Source organism: Pleurodeles waltl, chromosome 1_1, assembly GCF_031143425.1.
Source record: "Pleurodeles waltl isolate 20211129_DDA chromosome 1_1, aPleWal1.hap1.20221129, whole genome shotgun sequence".
Lineage (NCBI taxonomy): Eukaryota > Metazoa > Chordata > Amphibia > Caudata > Salamandridae > Pleurodeles > Pleurodeles waltl.
In genome coordinates this window covers 224,225,548-224,248,302 of record NC_090436.1, presented here as the reverse complement: position 1 = coordinate 224,248,302, position 22,755 = coordinate 224,225,548, and positions in this window count along the sequence as shown.

Below are 22,755 nucleotides of genomic sequence, written 5' to 3'. Positions count from 1 at the left end.
CACAGGCATCCCAGCAAAAGACATCCAACGACTCCAACGCATCCAGAACGCATCCGCCCGCCTGATCCTCGACATACCCCGCCGATGCCACATCTCCCACCACCTGAAGGACCGCCACTGGCTCCCTGTGGACAAGAGGATCACCTTTAAACTTCTCACCCACGTGCACAAAGCACTACACAACGCCGGACCCACCTACCTGAACAACAGACTCAACTTCTACGTCCCCTCCCGCCAACTCCGCTCTGCCAACCTCTCCCTCGCCATCGTTCCCCGAATCCAACGCAAGACCTCCGGCGGCAGATCCTTCTCCTACCTCGCCGCCAAGACCTGGAACTCCCTCCCGACCCCCCTGCGCCAGACCCAGGTCCTCCTCACCTTCAGGAGACTCCTCAAGACCTGGCTCTTCGACCAATAGCAGCTGCCTCCCCCCTCCTCAGCGCCTTGAAACCCTAACGGGTACATAGCGCGCTTTATACATTTTATGATTGATTAATTGATTGATTCAACATAGGTGGCTTAATTTCATAGCTCAGGTCCAGGAGGCCGACCTAAACCACAAGGAATTGTGAACATTTGTCACTACTTTGACAACTATATATTTCTCCTTGATTGCTGAAGCAAGCTGTCTATGAAGAGTTAGAAATCAGTGCACAAAGTTAAAGTCATAATTTACTAATTGACTACACAACATTTCCTGTGTTGCAGAACTACACAGGCGTCTCAGAAAGATATAAAGGTATCAGCAAATTAAGTTGTCTCCTTGGGCAATTTATTTAGCTTCTGATTGGCCCAAAAACCTACTGATGAAAAGATGTTAGTTCCTGTAAATTTGTTAAAAAACTCACAATTGTTATTGTTACAGATTTCGAATTGGATGCCGTTTAGACTGTATATTTTTCAATATATAACCCATCCACCCCGTCTTCAAAGAAAAAAGCATTGATTGTTTTAATCAACATGTATAGAGGGAGGGCACACACTGTCAACAAAACAGCATGAGACCTCCCACATGAGTTTTGGTACCTGCATTTCATAATAGTAGTTGTTTGACATACAACAGGTGCATTATATTCTGGCGAGAAGCAAAGACCTGATCAGGTGTGGATACAGCTGCATCATGCCAACGGTTCATAAAATCACATTCTATTGGGCAAGGGATAAAGATCCAACTATATCTTCTCATTTAGATCTATCAGGTCGACACAGATTTGGTTTGCTCTTTCTGCTTTGTAAGTCACTAAGATAAGGGCCAAACCCAGAGATGCCTCAAGAGTCTCAATCGTTGTAAAATGTATATAATTGATAATTGATTATTTAATAGCTCCTTTACTGGGCTTGATTTAGAAGCCCCTTGCGCTGTCTTAATGCCACCTTAGCGTCATTTTTACGACGCTAAAGCGGCGTTAAAGTGGCCATTCCCCTGCACCATATTTACAAAGTGGTACAATGCATGCATTGTACCACTTTGCATCCCCTTGAGCCACATTATGCCTGCTCCAGGCATAATGTATGCAAGGGGGGCGTTTCCACGCAGGGAGGCCTGAAAAAATGGCGAAGTGAGATTTACAAGATTTCACAACGTCATTTTTAATGCCTGCTCAGGGCAGGCGTTAAAGTGACGCACCCGTAATAATCTATGGGCCTCCCTGTGCTTTGCTGCACTAATGCCAACACTTTTGGCGCTACTGCAACAAAGCGCCACAACAGCGTCAAAACTTTTTATGTCGTTGTGGTAATGACTGTGATGCACCACTTTCTCTAAAGTATGTTCCTCTGTTTTGGTGTCATGTAGACAGATAATACTCTGCATCACTCACCAAAATCTAATGGAGCTTCATGTAATAACAAACTCCATGAGAAATCCTGGGGGTGGTGAGGGGAATGGGAAGTGATACCCTCATTTGGCAGGGAGTATCTTCTTCTGAGCTGGATTGTTTCTGAGTAGTGAGAAGAAGAATCCCTATAATTGTAAGGAGTGATTTCAGCAGTTAACAGATAAGAATAGTAAGACAATTGTCTATAATTGATAACATATACCTATTTATAGAGTCACCATAGTTTCAGTTATCACTCTCTGGGTAGCTGTACACATATGTGGCTCAAATATTGGAAAACAAATGAGTAAAGGGACTTACCCACATTGCCGGACACCTTTTGGACCCTATTTTCACCACCTTTGACATCAGTCGACTAGCCTACCCCAGTCTCCTGGACAAACCACACCCTAATCAAGTTAAGCATCCCCACCCAGGGCCGACGCGTAGTGACCACCACTAAAACAGCCCACCAAAACTGGAACAGCATCACTGACAAGCACTAGAATACTGCTCTCAAACTCACTGACACGAACAGAGCAAAAGACTCCCCAAGCAATCAAGAATTCCTACGATTGAATCACCTCCTGCGCCGACTCCTTCACCCCCATCAAACACAGCAAGACAACAAAATCGATATCCCAAGTCAGCTGGCACACGGAGGAACTCAGAATGATGAAACGTCAATGCAAACAACTGGAGAGCAAATGGAAAATGATCCAGAACAATACAGACAGGAGCACTTTCAAAACCACCATAAGACGCTACCAGCAAATGATTCATATGGCAAAATGTGGCACTCTAGTGGACCGCATTGATGCCAGTACCAAGAGAAGCAAAGAAACTCCACCACTGTGAAGGATTTAACTTCACCAGAAACTGTCTCCAACTTGAGCACCCTTCACAAGACCTCGGCAACAATCTGTTTCAATTCTTCAGCAAAAAAAGCACTGTCATTTACAGCAACTTCAACCCGCAACCGGACCCAACAGACCTGCCAATAACTGTCGATCTTATCCAAAGAACTAATGCTAACCACTTGGCCCATCATCACCTCAGAAGAAACCATCGCCCCCATGAACTCCGTTCACTCAGGGGCCCCATCAGACCAATGCCCCCAACAAGCCTACTCTAGAAAACTGTCACCCATCAGCACCATGCACACACCCATTCTGAATGCCTCCACTTCTTTCCCAGACATTTGAAAATATGCAACTGTCTTCCCATTGCTGAAGAAATCCACCATGGTCCCTTCAACCCCCACCAACTGCAGACCAATCTCCCTGCTACCATTCCTGGCCAAGGTCTTAAAGAAATTCATTAGCAGACACATCTTCTACACCACTCAGTCTGGTTTCAGACCCAATCACAGCAAGGAAGGAGCCCTCAAAGCCAGCATGGATCTCATCAGCATGACTTTGGACAGGTGAGACACAGAGGCCCTCATCCTCCTGGACCTTTTTGCAGTCTTGGACACAGTCTCCCACCCCATCTTCATCCAATGCCTGCATAACATCAGAATCCAAGGACACTTACTCCAATGTGTCTGCTCCTTCCTGACTCGAAAGACCAGTCAGTCAGCCTGGCAGTGTACACCTCGGATGCCCATGACCTCATTTACGGAGTTCCACATGGATCCTCCCTGAGCCTGACCCTCTTCAAAGCATAAATTACCACTCTAGCCAGCATCATCCACTCTCACAACATCAATGTCCTCTCCTATGCCAACTGCATGCAAATCATTCTCTCCTTCATGGAGAAGACACCCAGTACCCGGATTAAGTTCAATGCCTGTATGACCGAAAATGAAGACCAACTGTCTAAAGCTGAACACCAACAAGACAGAAATTGTGTTCTTCTGGAAAAGTGCACTACACTGTGGGACTCCACCTGGTGCCTAACAGAACTAAGACTGACACCCACCCCTAATACTCACACGAAATACCTCGGAATCATCATCCTCAACAAACTTGACATGACTGCCTAAATCAACACCTTTACCTCCTCATGCTTCCATACCCTGAAGATGCTGAGGAAGATACAGCACCCAGAAATCCATCATGCATGCCCTGAGCACATGCAAGCTGGACTACGAGAACACCTTCTATATCAGGGTCAACCACAAACCCACCATAAGTCTGTAGACCATTCAGAACTTTGCTGCCAGAATCACTCTCAACCTCCCATGCCATACTCACATCACACCACACCTGAAGAAGCGCAACTGGCTCCCCATTCACAAACAAGCATATTTCAAACACCTGTACCACACTTTCAAAGCACTTCAAACACTGACCCAGCATGCCCCAACTATCGCATCTGTTTTCACAAATCATTGAGAGACCTCCACTTGTCTGGACTTCTTTGTGCACACTTCCAACCTATACAGAAAACCCAATCTAGTGATCAAGCCTTCTATTACATCTTTCCTCAAGTGTCAAAAAACCTTCTGCTACACATAAGAGCCTCCTCCTCACTTCTTTCATTCCACAAGAAGCTGAATATCTGCGTGTTTGAGGAGTCCCACTAGGCCCTAGCTTTGGCCAGTTCACACCTGCTCAGTGACAGGACCATTCTGGGTGATAGTGTGCTCTACAAATTTACATAACATAACTAAAAACAATAATATCCTTTACTCGAATGACATAAAAGCATGATCAAATGTAAACAAGTTAATGTGATAATGCTTTACTTGAAGCCAAGCACAGTCATCAAAGAAAAAGGAAAGTGGCTGTTTAATCACATCAGTAATTCTAAAATGCTGCAGACTTCATTGTAGCATATTTCAGAAGCATCCTATTATTATCTTCAGTGTCTGAAAAATTGACTCTTTCTGTAGATTGATATGGCATAACCCCATAATGAGTGATCCTGTTGCATAAGATAATAAGTAACCATTACATTAAAAAAGAAAATGACTATACAGTATACCTGTATACAGGGTTGTTGAGGACTCTTTAAAAACTGTTTCTGTGAAAATCCAACAAAGATTTCTTTAGTGCAATTGGGAAACACTGACACTGGGTGAACATGTCCGTCCCACAGCAAGTCCTATGATATCTTCCAAGACTACAATATCTCTTGAGAGTGCAGGTGCCATATTGGTTTGAGAATAGGACTTCTTAATTACACAGGTTCTATAAAACGGCGCCCTCCATATTGGTAAAGGAAACAAACACTGTCAAGTTGATACATTTTCCATGGTCTCTGGTGCTGATAACTGTTATCAAAAAGTAATTTACTCCTCTTTCAGATGGTCATGTAAAGCTTGCATTACTTTGCAACCTTGCACTCTTCGCGCTTTGTGTGACTGTGTAACATTTTTTTCCTTCTAATTTAACAGTTTAACATGGCCATAAGACGTTTTATAAAAAATAATTTTAATTTGAACATGGATGTGGAGCAAGTTGGACAGTATCAGCAAGTGGGTTAGGGGGATAAAGATGTGAGGGGGTCCGCCTCAGCTGCCACAAATAACAATTTTTTTTAAAAACATAATACACATAAACAACACAGCTGATGGGATGGGAAATGGAGTGCATTAGGGGGGAGCACTTGGAGTGGAGGGAGTGAAGAGTTACTGTGTCTTGGAGAGAAAAAAAGAGTGAGAGAAGCAATGGAGTGCTTAAACCAACATCAAAAAACGTGCCTCTCAAGTATGCATTGAAAAGATACAACTGATCTAATCAGAACACTTGGAGGTGACTGTAATGCTCTTGTGTGGGACAAACATAAGAACAGAGAAAAAACCATTGAATCAGCAGTAGGAAAATCAGAGAGACAACAACGCCATTATAAGACTCACCCAGAGCCCACTCTAAATAGATGCTATGTGTTGTAATATATTGAAACCAATAGATCTTGCCAGCAGGCAGCTAAGGTTGTCGGCAGCCACAACATAAAAACGAAATTCACAATGCAATAGAGTTGTACTAAAAAATAATCAGTAAAACCTATCATAGAGTCATCGGGAAAAAACCTTTCACTGGTGGGGTGCATCTGCAGGGAACATGGACTTAGGCCAATACAGTCCAGGGCATAGAGCTTGAGAGATACATCATTAAGATAGAGGATGAGACATGGATATATGACCAAACAGTGGCTGACAATACCCAATCGCCTGCTGCCCTTCAACAACTCTTGCACAGCCAGGCAATGAGGCCAAAGAATGGGCCTACCTCTCATCAGTGTTAGAATTCACTAAGAAACCTTCTGTTTAGAAGGCAGACTAGCAATTCTGTCATCAACCTGCAAAAGGCCTTCTACCAGGTTATAATGTTGCTCAGTTGAACTACAAGGTTCCTAACACTGGTGAGTTTCCACACCAACAAATACATGGTTTTTGGCACTGTTCTTATTATAGGGACAAAAAATAAAATTGCTTCAGTCAATCTATGCAACGGCTTATGGTAACTTTAGTTCTTTACCAGGCTAGACTACTCATAATATCAATGTAGTAACAGCAAGAATCTTCGAGTCAATTGGGAACCATCCGCAATTAAGGGGCATAAAACAGCATCTTGTGTAAAAGTGGAGTGAGCAGAAAACATAAAAGGGAAGAAATCCCATACAAAGAACTCTCCTGAAGGCAAATAAATGTTCTGAATCCAAGAGTGACGTTTAGCAGGATTTGTATTTTTAGTGAATCAGATTGTCTACAACTTCATTGCTGTTGCCAGCACGCAATACATAAGCAACAGCATCTATTGTATTTTGGAGTCAATGATAAGATCTATAAAAGACTATCAACCATGAGTGAATTTAAGTTTAGGCTAATTTTACAGACATAAGAGTAAGAGTACATAAGGGTGTATTCTTCTAGCACTCGTTTAAGTGTTTTTACATGCCTTTGAGAATAGTCCCCAAAACATCTAAAATGGGAATAAAATGTGTATGTTCAGGGAATATGCATATGCAGTCAACACAAACAAAAAACACTGTGCCCCATTTGCACTTTAATTATCAGTTAGTTAGAATGATTGGGGTTGATACACAAAGGCACCTAACAGCATGCAACAGAGTACACTTGCGGTATTATTCCCCATACTGAAAAATGCTTTTGTGAATCGGCCTTCCTAAAAGTTGTGTACAGTATTACAAACCTAATATTTCTATATGCTCACGTTTAAGAAAGTAGTTGAGTAAAAATTAATAAAAAAAGAGAGGTAAAAGCATGTTTGCAGTTTTTGGAATTCAAGTTACGGTCTTCGGGCCTATTCCAAAGACATATTGGAGGACTCTTTTATGCACTCTTAAATGACTTTTTAATTGTCCCAAAACATCGTAAACTGGAACAAAATTAGAATATCAGGGAATAATTATATGCAGTTAGTACAAACACAAAGAACTGTATTTTCTTGCATGTTTAATAATAGGGAGCTGGATGAAGGAATGTAAAGAGTACATGCAAGAGAAGTAAGTGTTGGGTGGTCAGAGCATAAATATGTGCAACAAACCATGACATTGTAATTTCTAATAGTAAAGACATGTCTCTGATGTGCTCAAACAGAGAAACAGCGCAGCCACATGCTTGCCTTTGTTGGAGCATACATTTTAGTAATGCTTTTGACATCAGAAGTTGGTATCATTACATACACGCTTAAAAGCCTAACAGAGTTAAGCTGCACTGACATGTATTTTAAAAATGTACACTTTTGTATTAGTGGTAGACATTGTACCTACCAGAACTGAAAATGTGTTAACATGATTTAAACAATGTTGAAATATATTGTAATCATTAGAATGAATTATTAATAATAGAAATGGAAATTATTTATAATGATTTATCAGTAATTAGTTTAAGTTACATGTTGGTAGAAAAATAAATGCACATCTCTGTCGTACTTAATGTGATGTTTTAATAAAGTCTGCAATTATTCATGAACTGCTGTTACATATTTTGATGAGATATTATTAATACTGAACTCATAAGTTTGCATATTATGTGTGTTTTATTAATGACGATATTGGTGCATTGTAGCCTGAAGTCTTCACATTTGCAGCAGCATAAAATGCCAAGTCATTTCTTCTCTTCTAACATGAATTTTTCCACTAGGTTGTTTCATACGTGAGTAAAGAGTCCTATTGTATTATGTGTAAGTTTCATTCACAGCGACCTTGGATGTTGCAACATTAGAACATGAGGACTGGAAAGTAAACCATTGTTTTATGGCTTGCTTCCATGTGAAAGGAGAAATTTGTTATGTACCATGGGAAGGAACGTGAATTGCAACAAGTGATGTACAAATTGTTAAACTATTGGAGTTACACAGAAAGGAGAGATGACTTCATACCTACCATGAGAGAATACCCCGATGTTTCAAATTCAACTTGTGTTATGGGTTCTATTGGATATTGCCCCTTTTGGGTAATGTGGACTCATTGAACTGACCAATAGAACTGTTTTGCGTATTCTAGAATAGGGAGGGACATTTTAACTTTGAGTTAGTTCCCACTTGATTTTTGTTCTTCTATGAAATTCCCCTCTTGACTTTTGCTCCGTTAGTCAGTCCTCTCATGATTCTTGTCCAGTGTCAGTCCCATCTTGACTTTGTTCTGTTAACTGGCCCCCTTGCACATTTCCTGACTTCCATGGGCAGTCCGTGGTCTGCACTTTTCTCATGATGGTTCTTCTAATGGCCTTTGCTGACAAATTTGAATTGAATTCTGAACCCAGGAGAGGTATATTCAAATGCAAATGTTATTTCCCCCTGATCTGCTTCCTTGATTAGAGTTAGCATGATTATACCTGCCTCTTTTGTTTTAGTTATTCTAACTTAGCCTGAAATAAATGTTTTTTTTAATTATTTTGCGTCTTTTTTTTGTTTTTTGCCCACATGTGTTAGCCCCCTCCCACACATGTTTTTCCTAAATTGGTTAGAAGTAGGGAGAGCCTATGTCCCAGTCCCTGTATTTTGAATTTCTACATTAGAGTCAACTAATGTCTTTAAATGATGAAGTGAAACGTTTTTCTGTTTCACAAGTGATTGCTTTATTAGTATGTATTACTCTTCTTGAATGCCTAATGGTGTTAATGTTGAGTAGATTAAATTTGTTTTACAGATGTGGTCAGCCTGTGGTGTTCATTTATTTCTATAACTTGTTTCTGGTCACGAGTTGTGTGACTTTGGCTTTGTGGTTATAAAATAAAGCTTTGAAACTTTGATTGAAGTTTTCTTCCGTAGCCACATGGGTCATGGTGTTTAAATTGTTTGGGTTTGAATTGATTATTGATGGTTACCACACTCTTCACTGAGCTAAAAAATCCATTGACCTGAGTGAAAGAGAAAGCGTTTTTCCAACCCTGCGAAAGGTGAGCGAAAAACGTGCTAGCACCCTTCAAATCTAGAGAAATGCCCAATGTCACTGTAAAGCTTCTGTAAGCACAATCAAGAAGCACACGTGAAGTCCTTTGCTTTGTGTCAAGAGTCAGTCCCCTTATTGTACTGTGTTCTCAACATCTCAAAACCATAGACAAAATGTGTTTCATCAGTGTGTCACTTCCTCAAGGCTGAGTAATCACAGTCCTGACTGCTTTCTTAGATTTCAGAGCACTAGTCATAGTCTTCATAGGTACATCAAGAGTTCAATCACACTGTGTACCTCACCTGTTACTCTCTAACTCCATTATTGCCAGGAATAAACACCGGCCACAGTGTGGTACTAAATCCCAAGTGAAAATATGCTTGACATTATTAGTGTTACATGTCAGATGACTGTGTACACACATGAGTATTCCTGTAATACTATTTCCTTTACTCATAATTGCTTTTGCGAATTAGCCATTTCTTGTATGTTTACTAATCAGAGAAACCCCAAATATGACAAAACTGAAACACTGACCTCCCATTTCGCTTTCAGGAATATTTGATGCCTCTAATTATCAAACACTTTCTTTTGGATATCAGTGGCAATGATTTAAAATTGTAGCAAGCGAAAAATGTGTTTATCATTTACGAGGCCTCGTCTGTAATCACAAATAGAACTGGCAAATGTTGACAATAGGACTGTCTAATTTGCATGCACTGTATTTCTGTGCAAATGACATCCTCCACCTGTAACCAGGGCACTTAAGTACATTAAATGGTCCTGTAGGCCTGGCAACAGTGGACGAATGCTACTTTTACATCGCCTAGTGTGGGGTAATGACTTTGATTTCTCCTGGGGGAAGTACGGACAACAAAGAAAGAAGTCCTTTTGAAACTGAGCAGTGTTTTGAGATTTTGTTCTAGTGCTCATCATGTTGCCACATACATGAGTAGTTCGCACCACGCCTGCAGTGAACACTTTCAATTTTAATTGATGTTCCATCCTGCTCTCTCACATAGTTTTGTGTCTGGTGCAAATGTATGCATGGTATACAATAGTAATACCTCTAAACATGTTTTTGAACATGTTTCTGAACAAACATTATGGGGGTCATTCCAATGTTGGCGGGCGGCGGAGGCCGCCCGCCAGAATTCCCCCCTCCGAAATACCGCGCCGCGGTCAAAAGACAGCGGCGGGTATTACAAGTTTTCCCCTGGGCTGGCGGGCGGTTGCTGAAAAACCGCCCGCCAGCCCAGGGGAAAACGACCTTCCCACGAGGATGCCGGCTCGTAATCGAGCCGGCGGAGTGGGAAGGTGCGACGGGTGCAGTGGCACCCGTCGCGTATTTCAGTGTCTGCAAGGCAGACACTGAAATACTTTGCGGGGCCCTCTTACGGGGGCCCCTGCCGTGCCCATGCCATTGGCATGGGCACGGCAGGGGCCCCCAGGGGCCCCGCGACCCCCCCTACCGCCATCCTGTTCATGGCGGCTTTCCCGGCTTTCACACGAGCAGCGGAAAGTCGGCGGGAGGCCGCTGACTTTCCGCTTCTGACCGCGGCTGAACCGCCGCGGTCAGAATGCTCGTTGGAGCACCGCCAGCCTGTTGGCGGTGCTCCCGTGGTCGGTGGCCCTGGCGGCCACCGGCCGCCAGGGTCAGAATGACCCTCTATATGTGTTAAAATAAATAGCAATATGGTAAAACTGTGAGTTAGACAAATACAGCTCAGAGAAATGTGCACAGTCAATAGGTAACCAGATAATAACAAAGGAACTTGGTATTTTTGGGCCTACTTGCTAAAGCTTTTTTGATTACATATAGTAGTAAATACTCCAGCAGTATTGAGTTTTGTGTTGAGGTGCTAGTAGAAGTTCATCTGGCACATGCTCAGGACCTTGAGAAAGATAGAGACATGAAGAGGTAGCCGAAGCTTAGCCTAAGTTTGTTTTCACAGGAATATCGTGTATGAAGAAGGCAGGTGATCAAACCAGTAGTGACCCACAGATTACCTCACCCATACACAACTCACACAGGTTATGCTTGAAGCTTGCTTGCCACCTTCATCTTCTGTTGAAATGTGGAGGATGTTCCATCCCCTGTCTTAAACCATTACTTAATTACACTTAATGCACTGCACAAATCGATGAACAGGACATTCACCCTGTTTTGATGGAGTTCCCTCTGCTCCAAACCTTAAGGTCCTTAGTTTTTTGGAAGTGCTCTTTAGAAACCCAGGAGTGTCCGGTCCAGAATATTTAAGCCAGTGGTCAAATGTAGAGTGCATCTTCATACCCTCAATTTACTTCTACACACTGGAAGGAGTTGGATTTATCACAGTACACTGAAGACACATGAAAGACAATTCTATAACTGAGCCTAAGAAGATTGCAACAGGGAGGCATTAGTAAAGGTGCCTTGGCACCAACACAATATTAGTCAGAAGCCAATTGAGACAGATACATGAACAGGTAGTCAAAGCTCAGCCTAGGTTTGTTTTCATAGGGATTTCATAAGGGCAGAAGGAAAATGGTCAACATAGGAGTGACATACAGATGAAGACATCAAGCACTATAATTGGCTGGTGGTGTATGTGCAGTGGTGATTGTGTGGCTGTTGGGTGGCATGTGTGGCTATTGGCTTGCAGTAAGTGTGGCTGTTGGCTGGCAGGTATGTTTGTAGTGTCTGTGTGTAAGTTGACTGATGACTAGGTGAGTCGAGATGTGATTGGTGTATCAGTCCTTGGGGCATATAAATGGGATGGGCCCCAGAATGGCAGCGGTTTGTTGATGTGAGTACTGTGTTCTGTAGGCTGGTGGTGTGAAAGGTTTTGTATCGGGTGCATGAAAGGCAAGTGAATGGTTAAGTGGTTGGTACCTTAACATCCAATTACTACTCACAGCTCACGCTTCATGGGTTCGATATTCTGATATTAATAACCTATCACTACTGTTTGAGGAAAAGACAACCTGTATGAGTCTACATGAGTATGGGCTAGGCTCTGACGGAACAATAACAACCCCTGAAAACTGAACAACAAGAGGAGCCTAGGGTCATGTGATTCCTGTGGACCCCAACCAGTGTTCTTACCCGCCATGCAAACCTTGGACTTTGGCTAAATCACACGTTTCCTCACATTCCTGTAAAATAAAGTTCCATAATCTACAAGGATCCATGAAATTCGTACCACGCAGGGTTCCCACCCTTTTCCCAATAAAAACGGGACACCACAGTTTACCCCTTGCATTGTTGGGCTTACCGACCATGGCAGAGACAGATGAAAATGGTAACCATGTGAAGTTAATGTGACCCTCATAAGGTGCTTGGTTTGGCCTGTACCTGCCGCAGGCAGAACCTTTGTTTTACCAAATTTATTTCTCTTAACGTTTGACCATTTGTTATTATCAATTGGAATTCTTTCTATTTTTGGCTTCCGAGTGTAAGCCAGTGTGTAAAAAATAAAACAATTTGTAAAATGTCATTTCAGTCATATGATAGCATAGATAACCTGAGATTCAGAGATGTACATATAACTGCTATTCTCAAATTCAGTATCTTGAAAACACTTAAAAATATATAGGTTTCTTTCATACTCATTTTTCATTCAAATGATTTTATCATATGATTTGATAGATGGGACACAAAATAAACATTATAGCATAAGCTGGAGCTCAGCTGTTACCTGAGAGTATTACTTGTTTTTAGACCAATATCAGAAGATTCATGATAGTTTGGCAGTGATCTATGCCTGACTGCGGTAAGTCAGCCTTCAACATCAAGTTGGCAATGTAGTGGTAGACTGGAACAACCAACCTACAAAGGTATGCTGTGACCATTGTGAACACTTGAGAAGCACTGGTGAGGCTGAAAGGGAGCAAGGCAAACCAAAAATGCTCATGGTTCACCTTGAACCACAAGTAGTGCATGTGGGCGCGAAAGACGAGACCATGGAAATAGGTATCCTGCAGGTCCAGTTATACCATTCGGTCTCCTGGATCCAAGAAAATAATGGGAGCAATATTCAAATCCGATTTCCCAGGCCAGGACTCTCTCCAAGTCTCCTTTTACTAAAAGAGCTTCAACTTCCTGCAGCGAAATGGACAAGTGGTCCTCTGAAAGTCGTTTGATGTTAATTGGAGAGGCAAATGGTCTGAAAGGAATGGCGGGGTATAGCCTCATTGAATTATCTGCACGACCTACTTGTCAGGTGGTAAATCCTGGAACCTACGGAGAAAATGGCTGATTCTGCCTCTCACAGGGTGGTTGTGTGCCATTCCATGGCTCTACTTTCTTTAAAGCGCAATAGAGTGAACGGACATAAATCGTCCACTTTCCCATCCGCAGAGGGACACAACAGGGGTGCCCACTTTCTCCCTTATTATTCATGCTCTACATTGAGCCCTTTGCCCACAGAGTCTGGAACAGCCTGCACATCAATGGCGTCCATTTTGGGGGGGAAAACCATACCATTATTCTCTATGCCGACGATGTGGTACATGTTCTGGATGATCCCCCATCAGCCCTACCGATATTCTTGGAAGAGACGAGGCTCTTCAGCGAGGCAGAAGGTTTCCAAATTAACATACATAAGACCCAGGCACTTAATCTCACAGTCCCTGTTCACGTAGAGTAACAGCTCTCTAGACAATTGCCCAATATATGGAGGAGTGGGCCAGACCAGAGTGGCCAAAAAATATGTGTGGCCTTACAGGTACCGTTACCTCATCAAATAACTCTCAGTTCCAGTAAATTTGTGTTCTTTAGAATTCAGATAGTGGAAGTCATACAGTTCCTTACAATCCTGGGAAAATTATCTGTCTGGAGACAATTCTCAAATCATTTGCACACAACAATATCAAAGGCATAGGAATATATCCTATGTCTAGAGTCAGCAAGGTTGCCGTCTTGATGGCCTTATTTACATAACAGCGTGAGGGGCACTTGGTGTAAGTCATTATGAAATTAATTAGACCGACTATAAGTTTGTACAGCATAAAGGAGAGTAAATTAAGCACTTCAACATATGTAAATGTAAGAAATAAGAATACATTGGTAGTTTGATGCTCATTGGTACTAGTACACACTTTAAATTCAGCATTCCAGAGTTCATTTAAGGTCATGCTTGTTGACTGTAACAATGGTAGACTATATATGCTATTGATACGTTAATAGTCGGCTGCCTTCTGCTAGCATTTAAAACATGGCAATACGTAAAGCAGCATGGTGGCTCAACACATGAAGGGTATGCAGCACTGATGTATAGAATGGCATTAAATGTGTGATTACTAGCGCTGCATGTGGAGAAGAGATAGGCAGCCCATATGACCCGAGGGAGAAAGTCAGCATGTTCACCTATCAACCTCCTATGCATGGCCCACTGATGAGGTATGGTTACGATTATGATTGGACATGTACTAGCGTTAGGGTGATGTCTCTAGGGTAACAGCCATACAGCATTAAAGGCATTGCAAAGAAGCACGTCTAGTGCAAGGAGAGAAACCATATCTGACGTAGCATTCTGGAGCAATTAACCACCAATTTCCAAAGCGCAATACATTACTAAAATATGTATAGGCTATACGCTGGCATCAATATGAGGCTGGATAATTGGGGGTCCTCTTACCCATCATGGGTTGAATCCCTTTGTGGAGTGTGTCCTTCAGTATGCAACTGGTGCTCTGCACAGGCATAATTAGGGTTGAGCCTGCGTCGCATGCATTTGCGCATCCATTTCGCTAAGCGAGACGCTTTAGTAATTAAAAAGGGCTCGGAGCCCTGCCAACGTCACTTCAGTGTCTGTCATTGGCTTTTGGGCTTGCCTGTTAGAATGTGCTTGATTTCATTAGTGGAAGGCATGCACATCTCATGCCTTTTCCGGTGGATAGCCCTCCTCGAGCGCATTGACCAAGTACAGAAAACATGCGAGGCTCGCTGTTTTCTGTCCAGCTCGTGGACTATTTTTTCTCTATTTTCCCAGGGCGATCTTGCTTAGCAGAAGTCGAGCGCTTTACATAATATCGGTCCTGTTACACAGTTAATTGCACTTTTTCGGGTTATGTACATAAATGCACTTTTGCCGATAGGTTTCATTACCAGTAAAAAGTCAGGTTAGGAGTTTACAACGCTATCAGCTCTAACACGAGCAAACGCGAGACCCATTGCATTGCAAATGCTTGTTTTTCAAAGGAATCTAAAAGCACTGGTCCCTCTTCACTGCCTGACGCGGGCCAACACCATCAACAGTACTCACGTGGGTTGCCATGGTGTGCTGTATTTTGGCTCCCTACAAGTATTGGAACCAGTGATAGGTTAGCAAAATGTGTCTACTCATAAGGAGTAATGAAGTAACGGACTGGTTTCATGTTGAGAAGTTGTCTAAATCGATATTTTTATCTTTATTAAGAAAAAATGAATACAAGTCAGAGAACGTATGTATACAGTATTCACTATGCTATCCTTCATTTGTGTCATGTGCGGGCCGTCGCTGAGGTTAGTGCTCACGGGTCGCCATTTTATAGTATAGTTAAACCCCTTACAGGTGATAAGGTCAGAGTTGGGTAAATAAGATTTGTCACTTCTTGCAACGAGCTGGTTTCAAGTTGGGAGGTTGCCTAGTCCTCTATTCTTTTACCGTCTATCTTTTCTTGAGAGACATTTGTCAAAAGTGCGTGAATAGAAGTATATTCACTATACTGTGAATTTGAATGTGAGAAGTAATGCGAGAGAACATTTTGAAGAAATTATAGTAAACAATCAGAAATGACAAAGAAAATAAACGGGGTTCAGTTGATGTGGATTAGACACATCCAACAACGTACACATGAGACATTATGCACATTATAATATACATGCCCATTTCTGGTTTGTCAGAGGTTTTCCAAAGTTATTATTTCTATACATAATTGGTATATGGTATTCTTCTTGTTCTTTTTCTTCATAAAAACCAATTGTGTAGTTCGGCGTCCTTGCTTAGTCCCTAATTTACTGTATCATATCTCATGATCAATGACATTCACTTTTCTTTCGTCTCAGTTCAAGATTGCCCCACCGGGATATTGTTTCAAATTCTCCAGTCGCAGAAGGTGAATGTTCATTGGTGTTGCTGTGTGTCAAAGTGCTCCGCCCAGGGTAGTTTATGGTGTGCCTTGTGTATATTCCAAACGTTTTCTTGTATCCTCTGTTTCAATTGTCTGATGGTACTACCAATGTAGTTTTTGTTGCATAGGCAGGTTATATTGTAGATCACATGGGTGCTATAACCGTTAATGAAGTCCATGATTCTGTGTTGTCGACCATTTATTGTCAAGTCTTGTGATTTAGACGTTCCCAGTTTGCATATAGAGCAGTTCATACATGTGTAAAAACTCTTCAGGTGACTGGAGATGCTTGCCATTTCTTTTCTTTCTTGAAATAAGGACGGACATAGTTATTCCTTCAAACTGGGAGCACTTTTGAATCTGAGATGCAGGAATGAATGATTTAGGCCCTCATTATGACATTGGCGGAAAATCCCACATACCGCCACACTGACTGCCGCAAAACTACAGCCGGCGCCGCGGACATCCGCTCACCATTTTATGACACACATACACCAATCTGTCACTATTCAGCCACAGACACAAGTCCACCACACCAAAGGTCAGTGATAAACTGTTTGTATCCAAACCCACACCGTTACGCCAACAGAACTACACCCACCACATTATGTCCCACCAATCACCACAGCGGGCATTCAATAGCGGTAAACCATTGGCGATACACACTGCTGCGCTCAAAATACACACAAACATACAAAACAATATCACATTGGACAATTCAAACAACACACACCTGACACACATACACACACTACACCCACACACCCACACCACTATAAAGCACACACCCACTTTACCCACAACCCCTTACGAATACAAATCATTGCCAACAGACTGACATCACGACTACAGACAAGATCAGACCCACACACCACCATCATCTATATACCACCCACGCACCTTACATCACACACCCCAACACATCACCCTACACACCCACACTACTCACACAACACCCATGGCACCACAAAGACTCCCCCGATTCTCAGAGGAGGAGCTAAGGGTCGTAGTGGAGGAAATCATCCAGGTAGAGCCACAGCTATTTGGAGCACAGGTGCAGCAGATATCCATTGCTAGGAAGATGGAGCTATGGCGGAGGATCGTGGACAGGGTCAACGCTGTGGGACAGCACCCAAGAACCATGGATGACATCAGGAAGAGGTGGAACGACCTACAGAGGAAAGTATGTTCCATTGCAGCAAGACACCAACTAGCTGTACAGAGGACTGGTGGTCCCCCCCCACAACTAACAACATGGGAGGAGCAAGTCTTGGCAATCATGCATCCTGAGGGCCTGGCCGGAGTAGCAGGAGGACTGGACTCTACTAAGTCAACTCTATACTACTCCTACCCCCCTACCTGCATGCCATCTAATACCCCCACCCTCACCCTCACTCCCATCACTCGACCACTTCCCACACACCCCACCATCACATCTCACTCATCCCAAAGCCAAGCCCTGCATGCCATACCAATGCATGGACACCACTCACAGACCTGCATGGACACCTATCACTAAAACATGCACACAAGAGAGAACTAATCATCCCTCCATACACCAACGTACAGAAGTAAAAGCTGCCAGGGCGAATACAATCAAAGAGGGAAACCCACCGATGCACAATATGTCACACAAACAAACAATAACACTGCATTCACATCCCCACAGGCACCCCAGCCAGTGTCACCGGAGAAGAGGTGCCAGCAATATCCAGTCCTCCCACAGAAGAGGCCCACAGTGATGACAGCGACTCTGGATCTGGATGACCAACCTGGCCCATCAGGGACCTCTAGACAGTCGGTAATCCAGCCACAGTCACACACTACCACAGAGCCTACCCCCTCAGGAAAAACCACCACAGCACCCACCCAGCGTACCTATACCTCTATCCCCTGGACACGACAGTCAGCAGTGTGTGCACCACTGCACGGACCCCAGGGCACACCTCCCCCACAAGACAATCAGGGACCTGGGATCAGTGGCAGTGGGCGCACGGTTCAGGGGACAGAGGCACAAGACAACAGGGACACTGGGAGGACTGCTGTGCACCAGGGGGAGGACAGGCCTAGGGAACCGACTCTCCATGAGGGACTCACCAAGATCCTGGGAGCATACCAACATTCCCAGGATATGCTGGGCCAGATCCTGGCCAACGTGCAGGAGAACAGGTGGCTGCAGGAGGGACAGTACCAGCGGATCAGGGAGGATTTGCCGGCCATTAACACCACCCTGGTCTCCATTGCAGGGGTGCTGGCAGACATGGCCAACATTATGAGAGAGGCAGCTTCACAACAGCGGGCCCCTGCCACTAGCCAGACATCTGAACTGCCTTCCACCTCCGCTGCCGCTAGTGGATAGGAGGCCCCGCTACAGGACCAACAGGCCACCAGTATGCATCCCCCTGCCGAAGGAGAACCACCCCGCAATGTTCCCTGCAATCCAGGCAGAAGCCAGAGACTATTGCCAAGACCCCCCCCCACGAAATGAGACTCCCATGATTGTCACCCTTGTGTCCCACTATGTCACCCTGCCTACCTTAAACTGCCATTCCTCCCCTTCATCACCCTAGACCAATGCACTTGCCCCTCACCTCCTTAGCACTTAAAGAAACTCCCTTGGAAAACATACAAGTATGGAGTATGTCAAATGATTTAAGTATGTATTTGTTTAACAAGGCTCAAACATTGCATTTCAAATGTACAGTAATTTTCACATTGTAAGATCTATAGTTGGCTGAGGTGATCGCACCAGGAGTGATAGTGGGGCACCAACATCTGAAAACGAGTTACCAAATGGTACAGTGATTGGGCATAGAAGTGAGAAAAACAGCATGCTAGTGACAAAGATAAACAAGAAAATGTCAATAAAAGATGAAGTACCTGTGTGTCATTGGAAGTATTGTCTCATCACTGCAGTTCTGTTGTCCTCATCTTCATCCTCTGCCTCCTCATCCTCACTGTCCACATGGTCCACTGCTGCCACACGGCCATCTCCAGCCTCCTCCTACTGCAGAAAAGGCACATGGCGTCTCAAGGCAAGGTTGTGCAACATACAGCATGCCACGATGATCTGGCAGACCTTCTTGGGTGAGTAGCACAGGGATCCACCTGTTAGATGGAGGCACCGAAACCTGGCCTTCAGGAGGTGAAAGGTATGCTCTATTATCCTTCTTTTACGCCCATGTGCCTCATTGTAACGTTCTTCTGCCCTTGTGCTGGGATTCCACACAGGGGTCAGTAGCCATGATAGGTTGGGGTAACCTGAGTCCCCTGCAAATATGGAGGGACAACATTTAGCCACACTCCATACCATATGGCCTACACCATACCCACACACCACCATCCCATGGGTTGGAACCAGGGCTCACCTATTGGCCACACCCTGTGCCTCTGTAGTTGGGCCATCACATTTGGGATGCTGCTATTCCTCAGGATAAGGCATTATGCAGAGACCCAGGATACTTAGCATTGACATGGGAAATGTACTGGTACGCCAGGCACACCATCTGGACATTCATGGAATGAAAACTCTTTTTATTTCGGAATACCTGTTCATTTTTCCGGGGGGGTAGAAATATAATATGTGTTCCATCAATTGTCCCAATTATGTTGGGGATATGTCTCATTGCATAGAAGTCAGCCTTCACTGTGGCCAAATCCTCCACCTGGGGGAATACAATGTAGCTGCACATGTGTTTTATCAGGGCAGACAACACTCTGTCCAGCACTATTGAGAACATTGGCATTCCTGCTGCCAAGCCCACTGTCAATTGGAAAGAACCAGTTGCCAGGAAATAGAGCACTGATAGAACTTGCATCAGAGGGGGGAATACCAGTGGGGTGACAGATAGCAGATATCAAGTCAGGCTCCAGTTGGGCACACAGCTCCGTGATTGTGTCCCTGTCAAGTATGTAGGTGAGGATAATGTACCCATCCTCCATTGTTGCCAAGTCCACCAGGGGTCTGTACACAGGGGTATGTCTCCACCTCCTATTCATCCGCAGCGTTTGCAGTCTAAGGGACAAAAGAGTGAGAAGCCGGTCACAAACTGAACATTGTAGCCTCAACGGTACAATGCATTATGTTAATTTGAAATGTATAAGTGGCATTTGTCCTGTCTGTCCAATTGCAACGCAGTTATAGTCCAGGGCCTGCCCCCACCCCTGAAATGGCATCCGCCTGTCCTGTGTGGAGGGACAGGTGGAAGTGAGGTAATTCCGCTGATGTTGTGCGCCGTTGCGGGAGGCTGTCAGGAACCGCCGTGCAACTCCTCATTCGATAATATTGGCCCCTATGGGGTACAGTGGCAATGGTGATGTACGCCAGCGGTGACGGTATGCACTGTGTGTGCAAATGGCGATGTGAAGAGGAATGGGGGGCCATAAGTATAACAGGCAGGAAGGTCTGACTAATAGCTTTCCCTGTGTGTATTTCTCTGCAGGTCAGCGCCCATCAAAAGAAGGGTATATGGAGTGCCATTGCCAAGGATGTGCGGACCCTGGGGGTCTATGGCAGGCGGAGGACCCACTGTCAGAAACGGTGGGAGGACCTGAGACGCTGGGCACGGAAGACGGCAGAGGCACAGCTGGGGATTGCCGCCCAACGAGGAAGGTGTGGCCATCGAACCCTCCCCGATGGCCCGCATACTGGTGGTGGCCTATCCAGAGCTGGATGGGCGCTTTAGGGCATCACAGCAGCCACAAGGGGTGAGTACAGTGCCCATCATTACCACTTACGCCTGGCGTGGTGGTATCTGGGTGGTGGATGTGTATCTGTGGGTGCCCCTAGGCCAGGCCTGACATTACAGAATAGGTCCCATGTTGGGCAGGGTTCTGATGTGGTATTCCTCATACATAGCTTGTAGGCATCCTCTACTGGCCAGGGGTATGTGGGTGCCAGGTATGCCGCAATTGGCGGTATGTGTCCCTCCCCATTCTCTGGTGGCTAGCATTGGTACTGGTAGTGAATTGCATAGTGTGTAGGCCTGTTCACTGTGTGTGAGGGTGGTATGTGCACCAACGGTGGCGTTGATGCAGCCATTGACCAGGTGTAGCCTTTGTCTCTACCTCCCTTTTTGTTTTGTCATCCTGTTCTTATGTGCATTAGCATCATCAGGCAGAGTAGCAGAGGCACCGGCGACGGAGGGAGCTGCATCCCACAACATCCAGGAGACAGAGTCTACCAACCCTGAGGGCACCAGTGGGAAGGAGGGCGAGGGGAGCACCGTGGCAGAGACTGGAGGGGAGAGTTCTGACACAGATACCTCCACCGATGGAAGCTCCCTGGTGGTGGCAGACACTTCTGTGACCACCCCAGCTACAGGTACAGCCGCCCAGCACTGCCCTTCCAGCAGCCCCTCATCCAGTTGCCCATCCCCGCTCACCCAGGAGGGTGGGCATCTCCTTCACCCCATGCACCTCAGGACCTGCCCTGAGTGAGGAGGCTATTGACCTCCTGAGATCTATCTCTGTTGGGCAGTCAACCATTGTGAATGCCATCCAGGGGCTGGCAGCCCAAATGCAACAGACAAATTCATTTCTGGAAGGCATTCACACTGGATTGGCAGCCAAACAGAGATCAATCCAGGCTCTGGCCTCCGCTCTGATGGCAGCCATTGTCCCTGTTTTCACCCTCCAACTTCCTCTTCCCATTCCCATTCCCCTCAACCCCAACCTTTCCCAAGCACACAAGCAGACGAGCATGCACACAGGGCAACACATAAGAGTGGCACATGCAAACACAAGCACCACACTTCATCCCACAGACACTCACACAAACACCATCCAGCTGCAGACATACCAACATCCACTGCCTCCACTGTGTCCCCCTCCTCCTCCTCCTCCTCTGCCTCCCTTCCAGTTGCGTCTGCACTCACACCTGCATGCACTACACCATCATCCACTACCAGCATCACCACCACACCTAGCAGAACACACACCTCACTGGCAGACACCTCTAAAGCAGCCATGCACACGTCCTGTGTCCTCTCCCACTGTGTCTGTCTCCCACCCCAAGGTACACAAACGCAAGAACTCAGACACCCAACAGCCATCTACCTCACACACAGCATCAAGCCCATGCACCTGCACACAAACACAGCAGACAGGCACCTCCTACAATCACTCCCTCTTCCTCCTCTCCCAAACCTTCTTCCTCTTCCCGCCCCAGTGTCCCTAAGAAGCTTTTCCTCTCCACCATTGACCTCTTCCCTGCCCCTCCCCCCATCCTTCACGTCTGGCCAGCGTGGCAAAAACCCAGACGAGCACCTCAGCCACCCAGTCCACGGGCCCAGTAGTGTTCAACCCCACTCAAGGTAGTAAAGGATCCAGGGCACGAGGCAGCCTCAAAGAAGGGGTGCCATCCCCAAGTGCTGGCCGCAGGGCAAGGAGTTCGCCCCAAGTGCTGCAAAGAAGGGTAAGGTGCCATCCCCAGCTGCTGTCAGGAAGGGCAAGGAGCCTGCCCCAAGTGCTGCAAAGAAGAGTAAGGAGCAATCCCCAGCTGCTGCCAGGACGGGCAAGGTGCCTGCACCAGCAGGCA